General features: G+C 42.9%; 1 long non-coding RNA gene across 1 annotated transcript; it reads left to right on the top strand.

Moving 5' to 3' along the window:
* Nucleotides 1-18,199: 18,199 nt before the first annotated feature.
* LOC122024893 lies at nt 18,200-21,202 on the top strand. The gene is made up of 2 exons (XR_006123523.1): nt 18,200-18,785; nt 20,170-21,202. It is a non-coding gene; the product is annotated as an uncharacterized LOC122024893 (long non-coding RNA).
* The last annotated feature ends 459 nt before the right edge of the window (nt 21,203-21,661 follow it).

The raw sequence follows: 21,661 nt of genomic DNA, 5'->3' as shown, positions 1-21,661 counted from the left end.
CACGAACAAGAATCAATCGATCACCGTGATCGATTCGAGGTTTCCAATCGATCACCGTATCGATTGGGCAACCGCCCGTGAACAGTGGGCCTCGGATCGATCGGCCGATCGATCCAAACATCCTGATCGATCAGAGATCGATCGATCACTTGGATCGATTGACCGATCGATCAGCCGATCGATCCAAATTATCGTCCCGAGCACAGTAGCATGCTGGATCGATCACTGGATCGATCCAACTTATGTCCCGCATACAGTAGCCGGCTGGATCGATCACTGGATCGATCCGACTATTCCAATCGATCTGTGGATCGATTGGGAGGTCTGGTATCAGCGGGGAAGTGTCTAAGCCCAGTTCCTTGGCCATGGGGAAGGTAAGACATGTTATGAGTAGTTAGTTACCTTCCTTAGCATGTATAGAACCAAGAAATGTCAGTGTTTTAGTAAAATTTTAATTAGCACAGCTTCCGCATCTAGTTCTAGTGATGGTCAGGGAATAGTTTAGCACAGTATAACTGTAGCGATCGGCCTTACAACCTAGTAGTAGAAGGCGGGTCGTTACAGAGTGATATCAGAGCAGTGTTCCATACTTCCTACACACACATCAGCATTGTACCTGCAACTTCCAAGTAAGAATACCTCTACTCTCTTTATTGTTCTTACTTTCTAGTTACAGTTCATGTTTATATGTCTACTGCTTGTTAGTATGTGATAGTTTTAAACATAATATCAGTAGTTATATAACTGTGATTACATTAGTTATGTTATGTTCTCTATGTCTTTAGAAATGGCACGAGGACGCCCAGCTAGTAGGGCACTAGCTACTGAGCCCCAAAGAAGAGGCAGCGCCTGCCTCCTCCTTACAAGATTAGTGGCTCGATGACTAGCTAGCAAAGAACGAAATAGCCACCTTAAAGGCTAATCGTGAGAATACCCCCTTTAACCAACCGACGACTCCAGGGTCTTAGAGGTTCCACCAAACCAAGACTAGTACCAATAGCCCCCAGCCTAAGCCAAGAAAGGAAGCCTATCCGATCCAGTGGCAGTCAAGCCAGAGAACTTCTCAGGCACTAGTGAACCATGGGATGCACAAGCCTGGTTCAAAACACTGGAGAGCACGATGGAGCTTCTGGACTGGCCAGAACACGAGAAGGTGAAGTGTGCCTCCTTCTGCCTGGCAGGAGACGCACGCATGTGGTGGGAAAGAATCAGAACGAAGCGCCAAGTGAACCAGATGTTATGGGCTGACTTCGAGAAGGAATTCTTCGAGGAGTTATTTCACATACGGGTTACAAACCGCCACTACGACGAGTTCCAGCAGTCCCAGCAGCTAAGCCAAGAAAGGAAGCCTATCTGATCCAGTGGCAGCGAGTCAAGCCAGAGAACTTCTCAGGCACTAGTGAACCATGGGATGCACAAGCCTGGTTCAAAACACTGGAGAGCACGATGGAGCTTCTGGACTGGCCAAAACACGAGAAGGTGAAGTGTGCCTCCTTCTGCCTGACAGGAGACGCACGCATGTGGTGAGAAAGAATCAGAACGAAGCGCCCAGTGAACCAGATGTTATGGGCTGATTTCGAGAAGGAATTCTTCGAGGAGTTCTTTCACATACGGGTTACAAACCGCCACTACGACGAGTTCACTGAGTTTCGTCAGGGCCACCTTTCAGTTGAGGAAGCTGTGAAGAAATTCAACAGGTTGGCTCGTCTATGCCCAGAGTTAGTCAGCTCAGAGAAGGAACGAATCCGGTTGATGCTCAAGATGCTGAGGCCAGAGATAGCAGTGAATGTGGCTGGTGGCGTACATAGGCCACAAACCACTGCCTTGACCATAGAGCATTACCAGAACAGCATAAAGCAGCAGAAGCAAGTCTCCTCAGAGTCCAAAGGCCAAGGAAACTCTCACACTCAAAAACAGCAAGGCCACAACTCTAACTGGAAAGGGAACTCCAACAGTAAGCGCAAATTAGGAAGTGACCCAAAAGGAGGACCATCTAGCAAGCGACCCAGTTATCCGAAGTGTGCTACTTGTGGGAAATTCCACCCAGGGGTTTGTCGCAAGGGTACACGAGGATGCTTTGAATGTGGACAAGAAGGGCACATGGCCAAGCAGTGCCCGAACAAGACCGGTCTTCCTCAGCCACAGCAGATTCAGTACGCAGGCCAGCCAGCTCAGTTATATCAGATGCAGGCCGCTCTAGAAGGTCCACTTATCAGCCAGGGCAGATTAGAAGCTGTTGGAGCAATCCCAATGGTTCGTGGGACCATGTGTTTTGGTGTTTGGGCAAAGGGTTTAAGTTAGGTTTACCCTCGTTATTTGATATGTGTACTTGAGTTGTGCAGGACTGCAGGTGACACATGTGACTCAGGTTGACGGCTTCGGGTCCGATGAAGGATGGCATTGAGGACAAGCCGTGGGCTTGAATGCATCTGAGGGATCGTGGACAAGGCAGCAAGGACAAGGGCCGAGGGAAGCGAGTTTGTGGCATACGCGAAGGATGGCATTGGAGACAAGCCGCGGGCTTGGATGCATCCGAGGGACGAGAGCCAAAGGAAGTAGGCTTGAAGGCAAGAGGTCAAGGCTGCAAAGAAGAGTCAAGTGAGTCGTGAGGGTCCGAGTGCGAGTGAAATGTACTCGGGATGGGAAACCCTAAGTTTAGGGTTGTACCGGCATCGATCTTGGCCGATCATGGTGGTGAGCATGTACATTCGCGTCGAAATGTTGGGATCAGATCGGTCATGGGACCACGACCGATAGATAGCCGCTGGAGTGCCGTTGTTGGCACCACGACCGGTGCATGGACCGATCGGTGCAAATCAAAGGTGATTTCCCAAGCTCTATAAGAAGGAGCTTGGTATGGCCAGCCTAAATTAGACTTGGTTAAAGCCTAATTAGTAGTCATCTAGCGCTCTAGCAATCCAAGTGTTCTTGATCGAGTTGTGGCGAGGTTTCTCCACCGACAAGGAGGATTGTGCTAGCCGGAGTTTCCGGGGACTAATCCACCGACGGATTGAGGGATCGTCCACCTTACGGACAGCCGTGGAGTAGGAGCATCATCTCCGAACCACGTTACATCGAACGTGTTAGCGGTTTGGTTTGCATTTCCTTTCTTTGTCTTGTATTTAGTTTAGCTTGTTTGTTTTTATTTGTATTCCGCTGCGCAAGCTAACAATAGTGTAGGAAGCTAACGATTTGGGGGTGCCGTCTATCCAACCCCCGTTCAAGCCGGCCACCGATCCTCCAACAGAAGCCCCTCCAGCTATGGCAAATGCGAGGATCTACTCACTCACCAGAGAGGACGTAGCCAATGCCTCGACAGTTGTCACAGGTCAGATTAGCATTTTTCAGTATAGTGCTACTGTTCTATTTGATACTGGGGCAACCCATTCATATATAGCCAGGATGTTCTCCGAAAAATTAGAAATACCCTCAGAGGTACTTAGTGGTCAGTTTTTGACGGCATTACCTTCAGGAGAGATCATGGCATCCACGCACTGGCTCAGAGCAGTGCCGGCCATTATAGCAGACAGAGAGCTCTTTTGTGATCTGATAGTGCTAGAGATGACCGACTATGACGTGATCTTTGGAATGGACTTTCTGATCAGATACGGTGCTACCATCGAGTGCCGTAAACAGAAGGTCATCTTCCAACCTGAAGCGGCAGTGCAATTTGAATACAGCGGGGAACCAAAGAGAAGGGCCAAGAGGTTTCTCTCAGCTATGAAAGCACAGAAGCTACTGGATTCAGGATGTACAGGATTCCTAGCACACGTAGTCAACGCCAGTCAGGACAAGAACCAACAACTAGCAGAGGTTCGAGTCGTATTTGACTACCCAGCAGTCTTCCCTGAAGAGTTACCAGGCTTAGCACCAGACAGGGAGATTGACTTTGAGATAGAGCTCATTCCTGGTACGAATCCTATCTCCAAAGCGCCTTATCGCATGGCTCCAGCAAAACTGAAGGAACTTCAGGAGCAACTACATGAGCTGCTCGACAAGGGTTTCATACGCCCGAGTCACTCACCTTGGGGAGCGCCTGTATTGTTCGTGAAGAAGAAGGATGGAAGCATGCGACTGTGCATAGACTACAGACCAAGTCACGATCAAGAACAGGTATCCCCTTCCCAGAATCGATGACCTGTTCGATCAGTTAAAGGGAGCAGCAGTGTTCTCTAAGATAGACCTCAGATCAGGTTATCATCAGGTGAAGGTCAAAGAAGGGGACATACCGAAGACAGCATTCAGAACCAGATACGGACATTACGAGTTCGTAGTCATGCCCTTTGGCGTGACCAATGCTCCAGCTACATTCATGGATCTCATGAACAGAGTATTCAGGGAGTATTTAGATAAGTTTGTTATTGTGTTTATCGATGATATTCTTATCTACTCAGGAACTCAGGAAGAACACTCAGAGCACCTGAAACTAGTATTGCAGACCCTTCAGTAGAACCAGCGTATATACGCCAAGTTCACGAAATGTGAATTTTGGCTAGATCAGGTGTCCTTCCTGGGTCACATCATCTCAAAGGATGGTATCATGGTAGATCCTAGCAAAATAGAAGCAGTAAGTAACTGGAAGAGACCTAAGAACGCCAGCGAAATCAGGAGCTTTCTGGGATTAGCAGGATATTATAGAAAATTTGTAGAGGACTTCTCCAGGATAGCCTCCCCACTGACAGCTCTTACCAGAAAGAATAGGAAATTCCATGAGAGAACAGCTTCAGCGAGCTAAAAAGGAGATTGACCAGTGCTCCCATTTTGGCTCTACCAGACGACACCAGTAGCTTTGACATCTATAGTGATGCCTCTAAGTTGGGACTAGGAGAAGTACTGATGCAAAACGGCAAGGTGATCGCCTATGCCTCCAGACAACTCAAGGATTATGAGAAGAATTACCCTACTCATGACCTTGAGCTTGCAGCAGTAGTGTTCGCTCTCAAAATTTGGAGACATTACTTATATGGAGCTCAGTGCAGAGTGTATACAGATCATCAGAGTCTGAAGTATTTCTTCACTCAGAAGGATCTGAACATGCGACAGCGCAGATGGCTTGAGCTGGTCAAAGACTACGATATAGACATCCTCTACCACCCAGGGAAAGCCAATAAGGTAGCTGACGCACTTAGCAGAAAATCCAGCGCTACCTTATTATCTCTTACAGCCATGTCACCGCAGATTTCGGTCTTGAACTCATCGTTGGACAACTCTCTACTATGACCTTAGAGTCTACCTTGCTTGGTGATATTCAGTCAGCGCAGGAGCAGGACCCTGAAATTCAGAAAATCAAGCAAGGGTTAGCAGAGACAGAAAGTAGAGAATTCAGAGTGTCCGATAGCGGGGTGTTGTATTTTGGTGACAGACTCTGTGTTCCAGATCAGGAGGAGCTACGGAGACAGATTTTAGATGAGGCTCACAGGACTCCCTATGCGATGCATCCAGGTTCCACCAAAATGTATCAAGACCTGAAGAAACGTTTTTGGTGGCCCGGGATGAAGCGAGACATCGCCAGATATGTTAGCATCTGCCTCACCTGTCAGAGGGTCAAGGCAGAACATCAGCGACCAGGAGGAGTTCTGCAGCCTATACAGATTCCAGAATGGAAGTGGGAGGATATCTCTATGGATTTTATAGTGGGACTGCCCAGAACCACAAATGGTTTTGACGCCATCTGGGTAATAGTCGACAGGTTGACTAAATCAGCCCACTTCTTAGCTATCAAGATATCCTACTCCATGGAGAAGCTAGCTCAGTTGTATCTTCAGGAGATCGTCAGGCTACATGGAGTCCCACGAACCATCATTTCAGACAGAGACAGCAGATTCACATCACACTTCTGGGAGTGTGTACAGTCAGCATTGGGCACTAAGTTAAAGTTCAGTACAGCATTCCATCCTCAGACAGATGGTCAGACGGAGCGAGTAAATCAGGTACTCGAAGATATGCTCCGAGCCTGTGCCCTAGAGTTCAAGGGAAGTTGGTGCAAATATCTGAGCTTAGCAGAATTTGCATACAACAACAGCTATCAGGCCACTATCGGCATGGCACCTTACGAGGCTCTCTATGGGCGGAGGTGTAGATCTCCAATCTGCTGGTATGAGAGTGGTGAACAGAAGGAACTAGAGCTTCAGACAGATCTAGTTGCAGATACCACAGCAGCTATACAGCAGATCCGCCAGAGGATAGAGACAGCTCAGAGCCGCCAGAAGAGCTATGCTGATACGCGGCGCAGACCTTTAGAATTTTCAATTGGGGATTCAGTATTCCTCAGAGTAGCTCCCATGAAGGGAGTAATGCGTTTTGGGAAGAAGGGCAAGCTAAGTCCCAGATATGTGGGACCATACCTTATCAGCAGAAGAGTGGGCAAGGTAGCATATGAGCTAGAGCTACCCCAGGAAATGTCAGCTGTCCACAATGTATTTCATGTCTCTATGCTGAAGAAGCATACCCCAGATGCCACCCAGGTGATTGAGCCCCAGTCGGTACAGATCCGCGAAGACCTCAGCTATGATAGTCGGCCTATTCAGATAATAGACCGAGCAGTTAAGAAATTGCGGAACAAGGAAGTACCATTAGTCAAAGTTATTTGGCACAGTCACACAGTAGAAGAGGCAACTTGGGAGACAAAAGCCAACATGAGACAGAAGTACCCCGAATTATTCTAAGTTCGAGGATGAACTTTTTATAAGGTATGGGGGATTGTAACGCCCGAAAATTCTCGAAACTGCGTTATAAATATTCTACAATTTTTCTGGAATTTTTAGATATTTTTCCGGAATTTTTCGAGTAGCGGAAACAACAAAAATAATTAGAAAACGGAAACGGCCTAAGCGGGGATTGAACCCGAGACCTATGGCTTGGGGATAATACTAGTAACCAGTTGTGTAACGACCACCCTTCTTACTACTTCTACTCTCTAAGGATGACCGTTACTTAACTACTAACTCTACTTAACCGGTATGATTAAAAATCACATGGAAACCCTACCGAAAAATTTCGGCAGAGTCTCCCCTGTTCCGGTGACCTTACTCAACAATACATGCAATATACTCAGCCACAAGCGGTTGGAACACATATCAATCAACCACGCAGTATAATAAATATCAATCACACAAATATCTACTTACTAAACTAAACTCATCCTACATGCAATCTAAACAGGAAAATCTCAAATGACATGAACTTAAAATACAACTCGAATGTTTATTAATTACTAAAATGCGGAAACTAAAATTAAAACTTCTTTCCTAGTCCCAAGGCTTCCATAGTCCTGGCATCACACACCCTTCGAACACCTCCTTGTCGCCTTCCTTTCTATATCTTTTCCTTTCCTGTATCTGCAGTAAGAGGAAGTGTAGTCTATAAGCAAAATGCTTAGTAAGCGCTATCTAACTCACAAAAACTCGATATGCATGTGAATATTCTGAAATAAAAACATGCTAAAACTGAATGCTAACATGTAAAGCTAAACATGTAAAACTACTCATGCTCTTCTAATAGCAAAGAACAGTAAGCTAATCTAAATAACATGCTAGCATAAAAGGGAACTAAACTTGCTGATTCTAAAACAAGGTGAAACTTGATTCATTTGTTCTAACTTATTCTTTAACACTTTATGTTTATATAAAAACTCGTTTTACTTAGTCAAAACTTATACTTATAATACTTCAAAATAATAATCATCTTCTTCTTGGGCCCGGCAACTGTGCTTTTACTTTTGTAACGACCCGACCCATTCGGCGGCCCATTTGGCGGCCCATTTGGCGACCCTATGGTCGTCGACCGTCGACCGTCGGCCGAGCCGTTACTACTAGGTTATCTAAACCTAGGGACGACTATGGGAGCCCAACCCAAGGACAGAGAGTCCAACACAGTGCCACTGATAAAAGTAAAATACTTGTTATCTTTTAATACTTCTATATAATGCCTCGGCATTTTCTTTAGCACCTTGTGTGCCAAAATCCCTAAAGTCTTGACTTTGGGATCTACTTAAGGCCTTGGCCTTCTTCTTTCTTTTCTTTATCTTTCTTATATTTTTCTTATAAAAGAATGTCTCTTGCAAAACTGAAATGTTTAAACAAATTCTAACACTGAAATGCTTAAACAAAAGTCTATATACAAAGCTTAACATAAATCTGCATGCAAAGCCTAACAAAAATCTGCATATTAAGCTTACCTAAAATCTGCATACTAAGCTTATCTAAAATCTGCATACTAAGCTTAACAAAATCAGATACTAAGCTTATCTAAAATCTGCATACTAAGCTTAGTAAAAATCTGCATTATAATCTTAATAAAATCTGCACTTGTAAGCTTAATAAAATTTGCACTTGTAAACTTAATGAGATTCTGCACTTATAGGCTTTAATTAAAATCTGCATACTCTCCTTATTGTTTACAACCGTAAAGTCAGTTTTATCTCTTAACCCTCTAACAAATCTCCATTCTGTAAATTGAGTTAACTGCACTTCCTCCAATCCAAAAACATCAAACAACTTTCTTTGAAACAGATAACTTTTAACACACTTCTAAACATATGGTACCTATGTAAATCTTCTTTTTATTGGTTCTAAGCTTATACTTTTATTTTCTTTCTTTGTGATTCTCGGCAGCAAGTTTAAAGAACCATCCTCAACTTCTCAAATCACGGCTATTCAAGTCATAACCAAACTTCACCAACCTGACCGAGATCCGAAAACATCATAAGGTAGCAAGAGAAATTCTCGAAATCAAACAATGACTACCAAATCTGTCCAGAAAGGAATTGCAAACCTTCACAAAACAGTGCACCTAATTCACTAGTTTGCTACCTATTCCACCAGAAACCAAACAAAAGCCCAAGCCAACCCAAAAGAGCAGTACTGCCCGTGACCTCTATCTAATGAGTTAGCTCCTCATTTCCTAATTAAGCTCCAGAACTTATTCATGCTCGAAAACTACAAGAGAAAATATGTACATTCTATTCAAATCTTTAAAATCATCATGAAGAATCAATTGAATTTTTGAGGCTTTTCTTCTAACAAAGGTAGGAAACAACCCAAGAAAGAAAGTTTCTGGTCCTGACTTCATAAATGGTACGAAAGATACAACCAACAAACTTAAGGTAAAGTCATCAAGGAAATCAAAAACCCAAGCTTAAGATCTGTTCATGCTCAGAAAATCAGCAAGGGAATCCAAAAACTGAACCTAAGGGAGGAACAAAAGAAATTCGGAGCTATCCTACTGCAGGTGAGTAGCAACTTACCTATCCTTGGACTCAAACCGAGAAGAAAGGAAGGTTCTAGGGTTCGGGCAGCTCAAATTCCTGCTCTTATTCGTGCTTACAGCTTCTCCTCGACGAGAAGTGGAGAAAACCCCTCGGAGAACTTTGGCCGGCCGCCGGAAAACAAAGCCCGGCTCGGCTGCGATTTCGCCCAAGCAGGAATCGCCCGCACAGCGCCGTCGCGAGAGGAGAAGGAGAGAAAGGTTTTGGTCACGGGATAATTAATCCCTAACTTATCCCTCTTTTATAACCTAAAGTTTATGGCTTAAGACTATTTCGCTCCTTATCTTTTCACGAAATACTCGCGGAAGAGTTGGTTGGCTACGGTTTTGACCAAGTCAAGGGTTGCGGTTTCGAATCCTCAGCCGTGCACTTTTCGTTTCGATTTATTTTCAATGTTCCTAACTATACCTTATATAAATTTGTTCTCACATCTAGTTAACAAATCGAGCATGGCACGGTTGGTCGGGCCGAGTTTTGCTTGGGCCGAGGAGCTCGGTTCGAAACCCAGCTTCTTCAACTTATTTTCCTTGCTATTATTCTCCATTACCATTTTCTACATCATATACATCTTATCTCATATATTATAAACAAAACTTGTTTAGCTCAGTTGGTTGGCTGACTTATGTTAAGACTCGGGTCAAGCCCGAGGTCTTGGGTTCAAAACCCAACTTCAACATTTTTCTTTTTTTTCTTTTTTTTTTAAACTTCTTCCTCTTGGTAAAAATACCAAACGAACTCCAAAAATTGCATAAAAATACTCTATAAATTCCTAAAAATCTCTAGAATTTTTCTAAAACATTTCTAGATTTTAATAAGGTCTTTTAAAACTCTAAATCATGAAATTTGGGGTGTTACAAGTTGAACCCAGCAGGGCCGTGCTGAAAGGAAAGGGAACCAATAAAATTTATATTGGTATTGGGCGAATTAACTCCTTAATATAAATAGGAAACTTAAGTTGGCTTGGTTTATTTCTTGGTTCGGCACCTCCTCACCTCACGCCACTTTTCTTTTCCTCACCTCACCGCCGCCCCCTCTCCCTCTCCTTCTCTCTCGCCGCCCTAGCCCAAGGTCCATAGGTTCATCTTCCGGCGACGACTCCAACACGAAAAAGGTTCTTCTCCGCAAGAGGAACGCGAAGACGCGAGCGGGTCGTCGAGAAGATCATCTCCACCGGAATTCTAGCGAATAGAATCGTAAGAAATTACGAACAGGAGGTAAGAAACCCCTCACCTGCAGTATAATAGCTACCGTTTGATTTTCTGTGCATCAGTTTAGTTATATGCGTATGTTTTCGACACATAGGGTGTATTTAACCCTCCTCGCAGGTTTAGGGATTTAGTGAGTACCTTTAGATGGGCCGGACACGTCTTTTCTCCTTCAGTTGGAGGTTTAGATGCTGTTGGGTGCCTAAAGGTAGTCTCCCTAATGGAGAGGGGAGTTAAAGCACACAAGGTGTTCGATTAAATAACTAGCTTAGAAAAGAATGCAACTTAGGCATTTTTATTAGCACAGTTGAATGCATTAGAAGCATCTAAATTAGTAGATTAGTTTATTCTAGCTTATATGGGACTACGGTCCAATGGTTAGGCTCCCACAGTCGCCTCTAGGTTCAGACAACCTAGCTCTAGGTTCAGATAACCTAGAAACAACAACTTAGAACAGTTTAGCTATACTCAGTATTTTACTTTTCAGTTGGCACTGTACTGGATTAGATATCCATTGGGCTGGGCTCCCATAGTCGGTCCCTAGGTTTAGATAACCTAGTAGCTCTACTAAATTCGGGACTTACAACCCCGGGTCTAGTTAGAGATGCGCGCATAGCACGTACAGTTGCCGGGCCCATCAGCAGCATGTTTAGTATTTTCACTTACTATATGTATATGGTTTTCAACCTTTCACAATTAGTTCGTGAATTCAGTACAGTTCTAGCAGTTGCTCAGTATTAGCGTAGCTCAGTTCTTAGTATCAGCTTAGTTTTTCCCTGTGAATATGCATGATGACTTTATGTTCAGCTTTAGATATGCCATGATTGTATGCTTATATGCCATGCCATGTTTAGGTCATTCAGTATATCTAGCATATGTTTTAAACAGCATGATTTAAAATCATTTTTGCATCGTTGCATGTTTTTGTGAGGTAGATGGTTTCTTACTAAGCTTTAAGCTTACAGATTCTATTTTTTTCCTTATACTGCAGATAAAGGTAAAGGAAAGATGGACTAGCGGAAGCTGGAGGTCAATGCACTGATGAGGATGTGTGTGGATGGAACCTGGAAGAAGATCTTAGGGAACCTTAGCAAGCTTTATTTCAAACATTAGAACTTTTCAGTGTTTCTTTTTATCATCTTGCACTTTAGTATGTTAATCGTTACGAATTAGTTAACCATGCACCTTATTATGCTTAGAACACCTCTTTTATGTTGTTAGAATGTTAGTTTTTATCATTAGAGTGTTTCTTAGTCATTTTAGTACTTGTAATGTGGTTGAAGCACGAAACAGTGCTGAAATCAGACATTTGGCACGAAATCAGTAACTCGAATCGATCAGCTGATCGATTCGAGGGTTTCCAATCGATCAGCTGATCGATTGGGCAATCTGCTCCGCGAACAGTAGGCCTCTGGATCGATCAGCCGATCGATCCAGCCATTTCAGTCGCGAACAGAGAGCTCTGGGATCGATCACTGGATCGATTGACCAGCCTGGATCGATCAGCCGATCGATCCAAATTATCATCCCGGGCACAGTAGCATGCTGGATCGATCACTGGATCGATCCAACTTATGTCCCGCATACAGTAGCCGGCTGGATCGATCACTGGATCGATCCGACTATTCCAATCGATCCGTGGATCGATTGGGAGGTCTGGTATCAGGGGGGAAGTGTCTAAGCCCAGTTCCTTGGCCATGGGGAAGGTAAGACATGTTATGAGTAGTTAGTTACCTTCCTTAGCATGTATAGAACCAAGAAATGTCAGTGTTTTAGTAAAATTTTAATTAGCACAGCTTCCGCATCTAGTTCTAGTGATGGTCAGGGAATAGTTTAGCACAGTATAACTGTAGCGATCGGCCTTACAGCCTAGTAGTAGAAGGAGGGTCGTTACATCTCGCTAGCCGCGTCTTCCGCTCGACTTCCTGTGTTCCTAAGCTCCTACACACTTAGACACAAGGGTTAAACAAAATGCAGGACCTAACTTAGCTTGTTTGATCACATCAAAACACCTTGGGGTTCCAATAATCTCCCCCTTTTTGATGTGAGCAACCCAAGTTAAGTTAGGGTAACCATATGCAATAAAAACAATTTATATTCAAATAAGTCCAAATATTTTTCAATTGAAAAATTATAGTATTATAGTACCTCCCCCTAGACTTAACATACTTCTCCCCCTTTGATCACATAAAAATTGGGGTTATAAACAAGTCTAAGGTCAATTCAAACAAGAACTTTTAAGTGTAAAATATTTAATAATGTCTAAGTAAAGACACTCTTTAGAATTTTTCGTTCGAAAAAGAATATTTTTCAGATAAGAACAGTCATAAGTGTTAAAAAAAATTTAAGTTTTAAAACTTATCTCAGCATTCCCAAAAAAAATTTTTCTAATTAAAAAAAATTCTAAGTGAATATTCATAAGAAACAATTCTAAGTCAATTTTTAAAAAAAAATGATAAGGCAATATTATAAAAAAAACTCTAAGTTAACTTTTATAAAAAAATCTAAGTCAATTTTCATAAAAATTTCTAAGATAATAAAAAAATTTCTAAGTTAAGTTAAAATTTTTTTTAAATATTTTCTAACACAAATTGAATAACTCTTTTAAAGCATTAAGTAATTTAAATTAATACTTTTTCAGTTAGTCAATTAAACTTTTCATTTCGATACTTGGCTTCCAGGTCGTGGCGAGGCACTAGGCCTTCTTGGTTATTGGAGCAACAATCACTTCCTTAGACAAAGCCTCATAAAGAAATTAGTTGTTTAATTTCCTTGCTGAAAATGCTAAGTCTAATTTTAATTTTAAATTAAATAGGTTTTTGGAACCCAATAGAGGTTCCTACCTACAGGATTAACCAAGTATTTCCTAGGTATATAGATTTTTGATATATTTCTAATTTGACTTTGATGAAATCTATAATACCAATTTAAACATTTATAATTTCTAAAAGTAGAAATATTTGAACCATTAGATTTTTTTCAATCTTTCTATTTCTTCTTTTAGTTTTTCATTTTCAATTTTTAATTTTTCAAAATCCTCTATAAGACATGATTTTGCCAAAATTCTCTTTGTTTCTAAAATTTCATTTTCAAATTTGGCATTTTTATTTTCTAATTTATACATGGATTTAGTCATAGCTTTGATACCAAAATAAAGTTCATCAGGGGGTAAGAGGCATACCTCACTTACCATATCAGACTTGAAGCCTGAATCTCCCCCTGCTTCGCTACTTCCATCTGAGGTCGCTCCCCCTTCATCGATGCTGGGTTCTGATGTACTTTGTCCTTCGTGGCTTGCCATCAGTGCAATCCCCGCATATTCTTGAGCTTCTGATTCAGATGAAGAAGTGTCATCCCAAGTTGCTTTTAGGTTGTGTTTCTTGGGTGTCTTCATTTTGGCCTTCTTGAGTTCTGGGCAGTCTTCCCTTAGGTGTCCCTCCTTCTGACACTGGTAGCACCGTACCTTTCTTCTACCTTTTTGATTCTTTTTATTCTGCATTTTAAATTTATTAGATCTAAAAAACTTTTTAAAGTTTCTTACCATGTACGCTTCTTGATCGTCTTCGGCGTCTGACTCGGGTTCATCCTTGTTGGTTGCGTTCAGCGCCATAGTCTGGGTTGTGTCCTTTGATATCTCCGCATATCTAGTTTCGTGTAATTCAAGGGTAGAAAACAACTCTTCTAAAGTACTTACCTCCAAGTCTTTTGAGATGTAGTAAGCATCGACGATTGATGTCCACTCCGGAGTTCTTGGAAACGCGTTGAGCGCGTAGCGTATAGTGTCCCGGTTTGTTACCGTTTCACTAAGGTTTTTGAGACCAGTAACTAGTTCTTTTACCTTTGCATGTAGACCGACTACTTTCTCACCTTTCTCCAGACGGATATTCATCAGTTTGTTGCGGAGGATGTCCCTTCTAGCGAGCTTTGCTTCGGACGTACCTTCGTGGAGTTCCAAGAACTTCTCCCAAAGTTCTTTAGCAGATAAATAGTTTCCGATGCGGTTGACCTCTTGAGGCGGTAACACGCTCAGCAGGTGATGTTCCGCACGGCTGTTTGCTACCGACTCATTCTGCTCCTTCTTTGTCCAATCGCTCTCTTCTTTTTCTTTTCCATCTTTATCTATTGGAGCTACAAAACCATATTTCATAATAAACCGAATTTCAAAATCTGTTTTTAGGAATACCTCCATACGACGCTTCCAGTCTGCGAAGTTCCCCTCGAATTTTGGTGGGACGATACTTGGTCCGGCCATCTTGTTGCTTCGATCGGTGGTTAGTCCTCCTGAAGCGCCTTGCTCTGATACCACTTGTTGGTCCCTTTGGAGGCTGGCAAGAGGGGAGGGGTGAATTGCCCTACAAAGTAAAACTCGAACCTTTCTCGGATTTCAACTATATAATGAACACTTGTAATAAATAAATAAGAGAGACTAAGTAAAGAAAAGCAGACACCAGAGTTTTACTTGGTTTGCAATCAGGGGATTGCTAATCCAAGGAAAGTAAGCGCACTATCTGATTGTCCTCTGGGCGGAGTAGCCTCTTTACAACGTTGACAGCACAAATAAAAAGAACAGAAATGAAAGCACAGAAAGAATTGATTACAAGTGAGTTGTTTTTATGCTTCTGGACCAAGGCTATATTTATAGCCTTGGTCGGGGCGCCTGGAAGGGTTCCGGGCGCCTTGGGGGGATAAAACTTATCCCCCAACGTTCAGATCGAGTCAAAACTCGATCTGGTCAACTTTGCTGCTCAGGGCGCCCCGGACCCCAAAAGTCAACTCTGGTTGACTTTTTTCGTCCGGTCGCTCCGCTTCGGTTCAGCTCGTCTCGGTCCGGGTTTTCTGTTCCGGCTCCACTAGCTTGGGTGATCTCGGCCATCCGGAATAGGGCTCACCCGAACCCATGTTCCGGCCTTCTCCTCGAGCAACCTTCCTTCCCGGTTTCTCATCTCTCGAACGCCGCGCACGTTCTTCTCGTCCACCGGTGTACTCTTCCGCGGTCACCTCGTCCCTTGGATGCAATGAGCCCGTCGGCTCTCTCCCCGTGCCGTCCTTCTCGCTAGCTGCGTCTTCCGCTCGACTTCCTGTGTTCCTAAGCTCCTGCTCACTTAGACACAAGGGTTAAACAAAACGCAGGACCTAACTTAGCTTGTTTGATCACATCAAAACACCTTGGAGTTCAAACAATACCAGCACAAGAGGCCAGTGATCTTGTACTTCGATCAAGGTGTGCTTTGATCATTTAAGAACTTGCTTGATTGATCAAACACATGTTTGATTGAACATGCGGGTTGCTTAGGAAAAGTTCTGTTCTTATACAATTTTTTTGTACAGGGAAATTTAAACAGAATAGAATTCCAGCGCCTTCAGTCAAAATCCTGCGAGACCAGCTTCCAGGAGCTGAAGTGGAGATTAGTGTCGGCACCAGTTTTGGTTTTGCCCTCTGGAGAGGACGAATTTGTGCTCTACACCGATGCTTCTCTACAAAATTTGGGCATTGTTTTGATGCAGCATGGCAGGGTAGTCACCTATGCTTCTTGTCAGTTAAAGGAGCATGAGAAGAACTACCCAGTACATGATCTGGAGCTGACCACTATTATCTTTGCTTAGAAGATTTGGCGGCATCATCTTTATGGTATTACATTTGAAATTCTCATTGATCATAAGAGTCTCAAATATCTTTTCACTCAGAAGGAACTCAATCTCCGACAGAGAAGATGGATGAAGTTCCTGAAGGATTATGACTGTATTATTAGCTACCACCCAGGGAAAGCTAATGTGGTTGCCGATTCACTTAGATGGAAGTCCAGAGGGACTTTATCATGTCACCAAGTTTTGGTCACGAACTTGATTCAGGGTTTCTCCGAGTTGGGCCTTGAGGAGCAGGGACAGATAGAGTAGGGTATTCTTGTTACCATGGTTGCTCAGTCATTGATCAGGATGAGGATCTAAGAGGTCCAGGCCAGTGATCAGCGCTTACAGCTCATTGGCAGCCAGATAGCTTCCGGGCAGCAGACAGAGTTCACCCAAGATGACAAGGGTATTATTTATTTTCGAGGTAGGTTATGTGTACCTCAATCTCACCTGGTTATAGAGGAGTTGCTTTAGGAGGCTCATCGATTCCGATTTGCTATCCACCCAGGAGGAACCCGTAGGTATCGAGATTTGAGGCGTTCCTATTGGTGGAATGGAATGAAGAAAGACATCGTGGAGTTTGTAGCTAGATGTCTAGTTTGTCAGCAGGTGAAGGCTGAGCACCAGAGACCTATCGGATTACTTCAGAGGATTCCTATTCTGGAGTGGAAATAGGAGCACATCACCATGAATTTTGTGGTGGGATTGCCTAGGACACAATGAGGCCATGACACGATTTGGGTGATTGTTGACCGATTAACCAAATCTGCGCACTTCTTAGCGATTCGGAAGACCAATTCTTTGGATCGATTGGCAGAGCTATATTGTCGGGAGATTATCAGATTGCATGGTGTTCATTTGAGCATTATATCGGATAGAGACACACTGTTCATGCCCCGATTCTGGTAGAGTCTGCAGCAGGCCTTTGGCACACAGCTCCATTTCAGTATGGTATTCCATCCGCAAATAGATGGAAAGTCAGAGCGGACCATCCATACATTAGAGGACTTATTGAGGTCGCGCGTTATGGATTTCGAAGGCAGCTGGGAGGACCACTTGCCATTAGTAGAGTTCGCCGACAACAACAGCTATCATTCGGCTATCCAAATGGCACCGTTTGAAACATTGTATGGTCAGCCTTGTCGGACACCCACCCTCTGGGAGGAGGTTGGGGAGGCCTAGTTGCTAGGACCTCAGAGAGCTCAGCAGGAGGTAGAGTTGGTCCGTACTATCAGATGGAGGATGCCCGAGGTACAGGACCTTCAGAAGAGTTATGCGGTTCAGAGATGTAGACCCCTGGAGTTCTCCACTGGCGACCATGTATTTTTGAGAGTCTCACCCATGAAAGGGGTGAAGAGATTTAGTCTTTGAGGTAAGCTAGTTCCACGATACATTGGGCCTTTCCAGATCTTGGAGAGGATTTGAGCGGTAGCTTACCGTCTGGTGCTACCTCTAGCTCTAGCAGACATTCATGATGTATTTTATGTGTCCATGATGAAGAGATATGTACCCGACTCAGCATATGTTCTGTCAGATATATTAGTTTCTATTCAACCTGACGTTACCTACGAGGAGGTTTCGATACGAATTTTGGACCATAAGGAGCGTCAGCTGCGGAACAAGACTATCTAGCTAGTTAAAGTCGGATTGTAGTATCATTTAGATGAGGATGCTACAAGGGAGCTCGAGAATACAATCCGAGCTCAATACCCCCATCTTTTTACTTGAGGTATGTGAGTTGGATTTTCGTTCAACATTCATACTGTTTGTCTATTGCTAGTATTTACTAATGGTAAATACCAAAATTTAAGGATTAAATTTTTTATTAGTAGGGGAGAATGTAAAATATGGTACCCAAATAATAATTAAATAATAAGGTTAAATAGACGAATAACCTTAACAGAAAGTTTTAGAATTTTTAGAAATTTTCTGGGAATTTATCGGAGCTCGTATGATGTATGTTGCAGGGATGCATTTATAGAGTTGGGAAAAATCTGTTTAGAATATTCAAAGATGGGAGTTGATTGAAGAATTTAACCTAGGATTTAATTAAAAGAACCTAAGTTATAAAAATTTCCCTTCTCTTTATACCTGTGCCCTAGCCATTTACACCGTCGATTTTTTCCCAACCCGACGCCGACCTCCTCTTCATCTTCCCCAACCGACGGTGCCGCTTCACTTCTCTTCTCCCACGAGTACAAGGCCATCGGCCCAGGGAAAGCTTTGAGCCTTCCTCTTGCGTCAATCCCCTTTCCTCTTCCCCTCCTCTTTGCCTACTCGCTCCACCACCCGACATGCGAATCGGTGCCAGTCGATCACCGACCACCGGAGGCTTGAGCTCTCCCATCTTCACCACCAAGCGCCTCCCCTCTGCCCTAGTTTCACTTAGCACCACTGCTCTCTCGATCCCACCTTTCCGGCAGAGCCCTAGCTCTCAATCCACCGTCGACCGAGTGCTCGTTTTCCCGATCCGAGGTGCCACCTCTGCATGGCTTTGGTCTTCGGCGAAGGGCGAGGATATGAGCCCTAGTTCGGCTGGGGTTGGTGATGATCGGCTTGCTGGACAAATGGTTCTCCTTTTCGTGGCTTAACCTCGAGTATCCACTGTCGATTTTTCCCTTGTCAACCCCGATGGCCAATTGCTATGTTTCCCTTTTGCGCAGAGACCATTGACACTAAGAATTGGGGTAAGGCATGTAGAGATCTGATTTCCAATTCTTGTTTGGGATGTTGGTGCTAAGTGGGTTAATCGATCACAACTGCTTGGGAAATGTTCATAGGCAAACAAACTCCGACCACCCACCATAGAACCAATCGAACACCAATCTGGGCAATCTTGAATCAGTAAGTTTAAGGGATCAACCAAGGTAGGGTTTCATGGTTCAAGTTTTGTTCTAATTAGTAAACCGAGTTGGAACTAGATTGGGATAGTTAGCATTAATCATGACTGGTTTGATTACACTATTAGGTAAATTAATAAGAGCTTAATTTGATTAATTTGCTACCCATGTCAATAAGGATTAGTTGTAATTGATAGTGTGTTGGATAAATGGAGGTGAACAAATAACTAGTGTTAGGTGATTTAACTTAGCTATTTAATTCAAAGAAACTTAGCTAAATAAATTACTTTGATGCAAGATATGTTTGAGACGGCATCACGACATGGAGTTCATTTCGGATACGATCTCCATTTTTGAGGCGGGTACCTTTGACATATCTCTTTTGATATTATCATTTTGATATTCATTGTAGGTTATATTTAGTAATAATGATTATGTTTATATATGCCTTGGTATGTCACTACTTGATACACGTAGTATGCCCTTATTATTGTCTGTTATGCATTATTGCTTATGTTCACTTGATTCTTGCATCGTATACTTATGTAGTGACATACAATGCATTACCGAATACAGGTCTAGCTACTAGATATACTTGGCATGCGTACCTAGTGTTATTACTTGACAAGTGTACCTAGGTTTATTACTTGGCATGTGTACCTAGGTTTACTATCTGGCATGTGTACCTAGATCATTTTTATGGACTCAGTTTTTCTTTTGGTACACTTTATGAGGAGGCTATTATTTTCAAGAGGTACATGCTTAGTGTCATGCACCATATTGCATGATTGCATGTTGAGCGATTGTAGGCTCCATTGTTATTGAGCACATCGCCAGTTACATGGATCTGCACACACAACCACTCATAGGTTAGTGGTATATCAGGCAGAGTGTGTTATAGCAGGTTGCTCTATCAAGGGCTCCATTGGTCTACTCATGGGTAGTGGTGATGCAGCGTGGTAGCAGGATAGGGATCCCTCCTCTTGACTATGGCACAGGGAGATGAGAGCATTGAGCTCCCCTACTTATGATTTGGGGTAGGAGGATAGGTGTATGATAACCATGATTTTGGTTATATTATCTTGATTCATAATGCACATTTTTAATGGTCTTTTTATAGCTTAATCTCACATTTACAACATATTTCATAATTGCATATGATTTTGGACCTAATTGCAAATTAGCCTATTTTCAAGGTATTTGATGCTAATATTTGTTTATTATTTTGTAGGCATCAAAAGGGTCATGGACCCGATCAAATCAGACCACCTTTGGGCTCAAATCAAGGGCTAATCAAGTCGATCAAGCCTCGGAGCATTCTGGACCGTCCATTGAAGATCAAGTAGATCTGAGCCATCCATTGAAGATCAGGCTCATCCAACCTAATGAGGAGTAGATTTGGTCCATAGAGAAAGATCAGTACTGTTGGATCGGATTTTATGCTATTTTCCACCGTTGATCAAGATCCGATGATTATGAGCCGTCCGATCAGATTGAAGATGATTTAAAAGCTTCGTGAGAAGCTACAGTGCGGTGGGCTCGGCTTCGCGATTTCTTGCTACAGTATCGTCTTCTTCGCGCGACGGCCAGCGCTCCCATTCCCTCATTCCAGATCCGTGAGCAAATTTTCTCCATCGCCGGCGATTCCCGAGCTCCGGCGATCTTCGTCCGAGGCCATAGAGTGCGGTCGAGGGTGTTTCCCAGTCCGCAGTGTTGGTTCTGCTCTGCCGCAATCCAGCTCGAGGGTGTTTCCCAGATTTGGATCTTCATTAGTCACCGGAGGACGAGGGCGGTTCCCAGTAGCTCCGGATTTCCTTTCATCACCATTTCATCAGTTGCATTTGACTGGATCTGATCAGCCAATCAAGTGTGCACAATTCCAGATCCAGCCTCTGTTTTCTCATGCGTTGAGGATTCCAGCCGGTTGTGAGCCCGAAGGATGTTTTCCGGAGGCTATGAACATTCATCTGGATGAGTAGGAAGCTCTAGATTCAAAGGTGGTTGCCCGAAGGATGTTTTCTAGAGGCATCTCTGTCTTTTCGGCAGAATGAAGAAGGTTTTGCTATGGATTTGGATGTGGAATGCTTAGGGTTTAGTTTTTATTATCTTTGTCTTTAAATTGTTCATCACATTGCTCAGATCTTGTGATCTGATTATGTTTCTTTGCAATTTCTATTTTGTTTCATGTTTCCTTATGCAATTCTGTTTGTGATTTCTTGTTTACAAACCCCACCCTTAGACCTAATTCTGATTTGTTTTTGCAATTCTGATACTAACAGTTTGTAGAGTTTTAAGATTTAGTTAGCAATTCAATCTTTGTTTCTATAATTTTGTTTAAGTGTTGGAATGTTTAATTTGATGTTTAGATTGCTACCTCTATTCAATTTTATTGTGACTGAATTCTTGAAATGGTTGTTGAAGTGATTGAAATTAAGGGTTGTATGTAGTTTGGTCAATTAATGATTTTATGATTCTTGATTGCTGAGAATGTCTAATAACTTTGTCAATGTGAGAAATCAATTTTGAATCAAATCTAAAGTTCACACATTTTGCTAGTAACCCTTGGAAAAAATACGACTTGGGACTCGTTGCTACAACGTTTATCTTTATGTTAAATGAGTTTCAATTTTAATTAATTTGGAGTGCCTCGTGACATGCAAAAAGGCCGACACCAAATTTTGGCGCCGTTGCCGGGGAAACTAACTAGTAGTGTGTGTTGATTT

The sequence above is a fragment of the Zingiber officinale genome, chromosome 1A (genome assembly GCF_018446385.1).
Source record: "Zingiber officinale cultivar Zhangliang chromosome 1A, Zo_v1.1, whole genome shotgun sequence".
Classification (NCBI taxonomy): Eukaryota; Viridiplantae; Streptophyta; class Magnoliopsida; order Zingiberales; family Zingiberaceae; genus Zingiber; species Zingiber officinale.
Note: the sequence above shows the minus strand (reverse complement) of the source record. Positions and strands in the feature narration are given on the sequence as shown.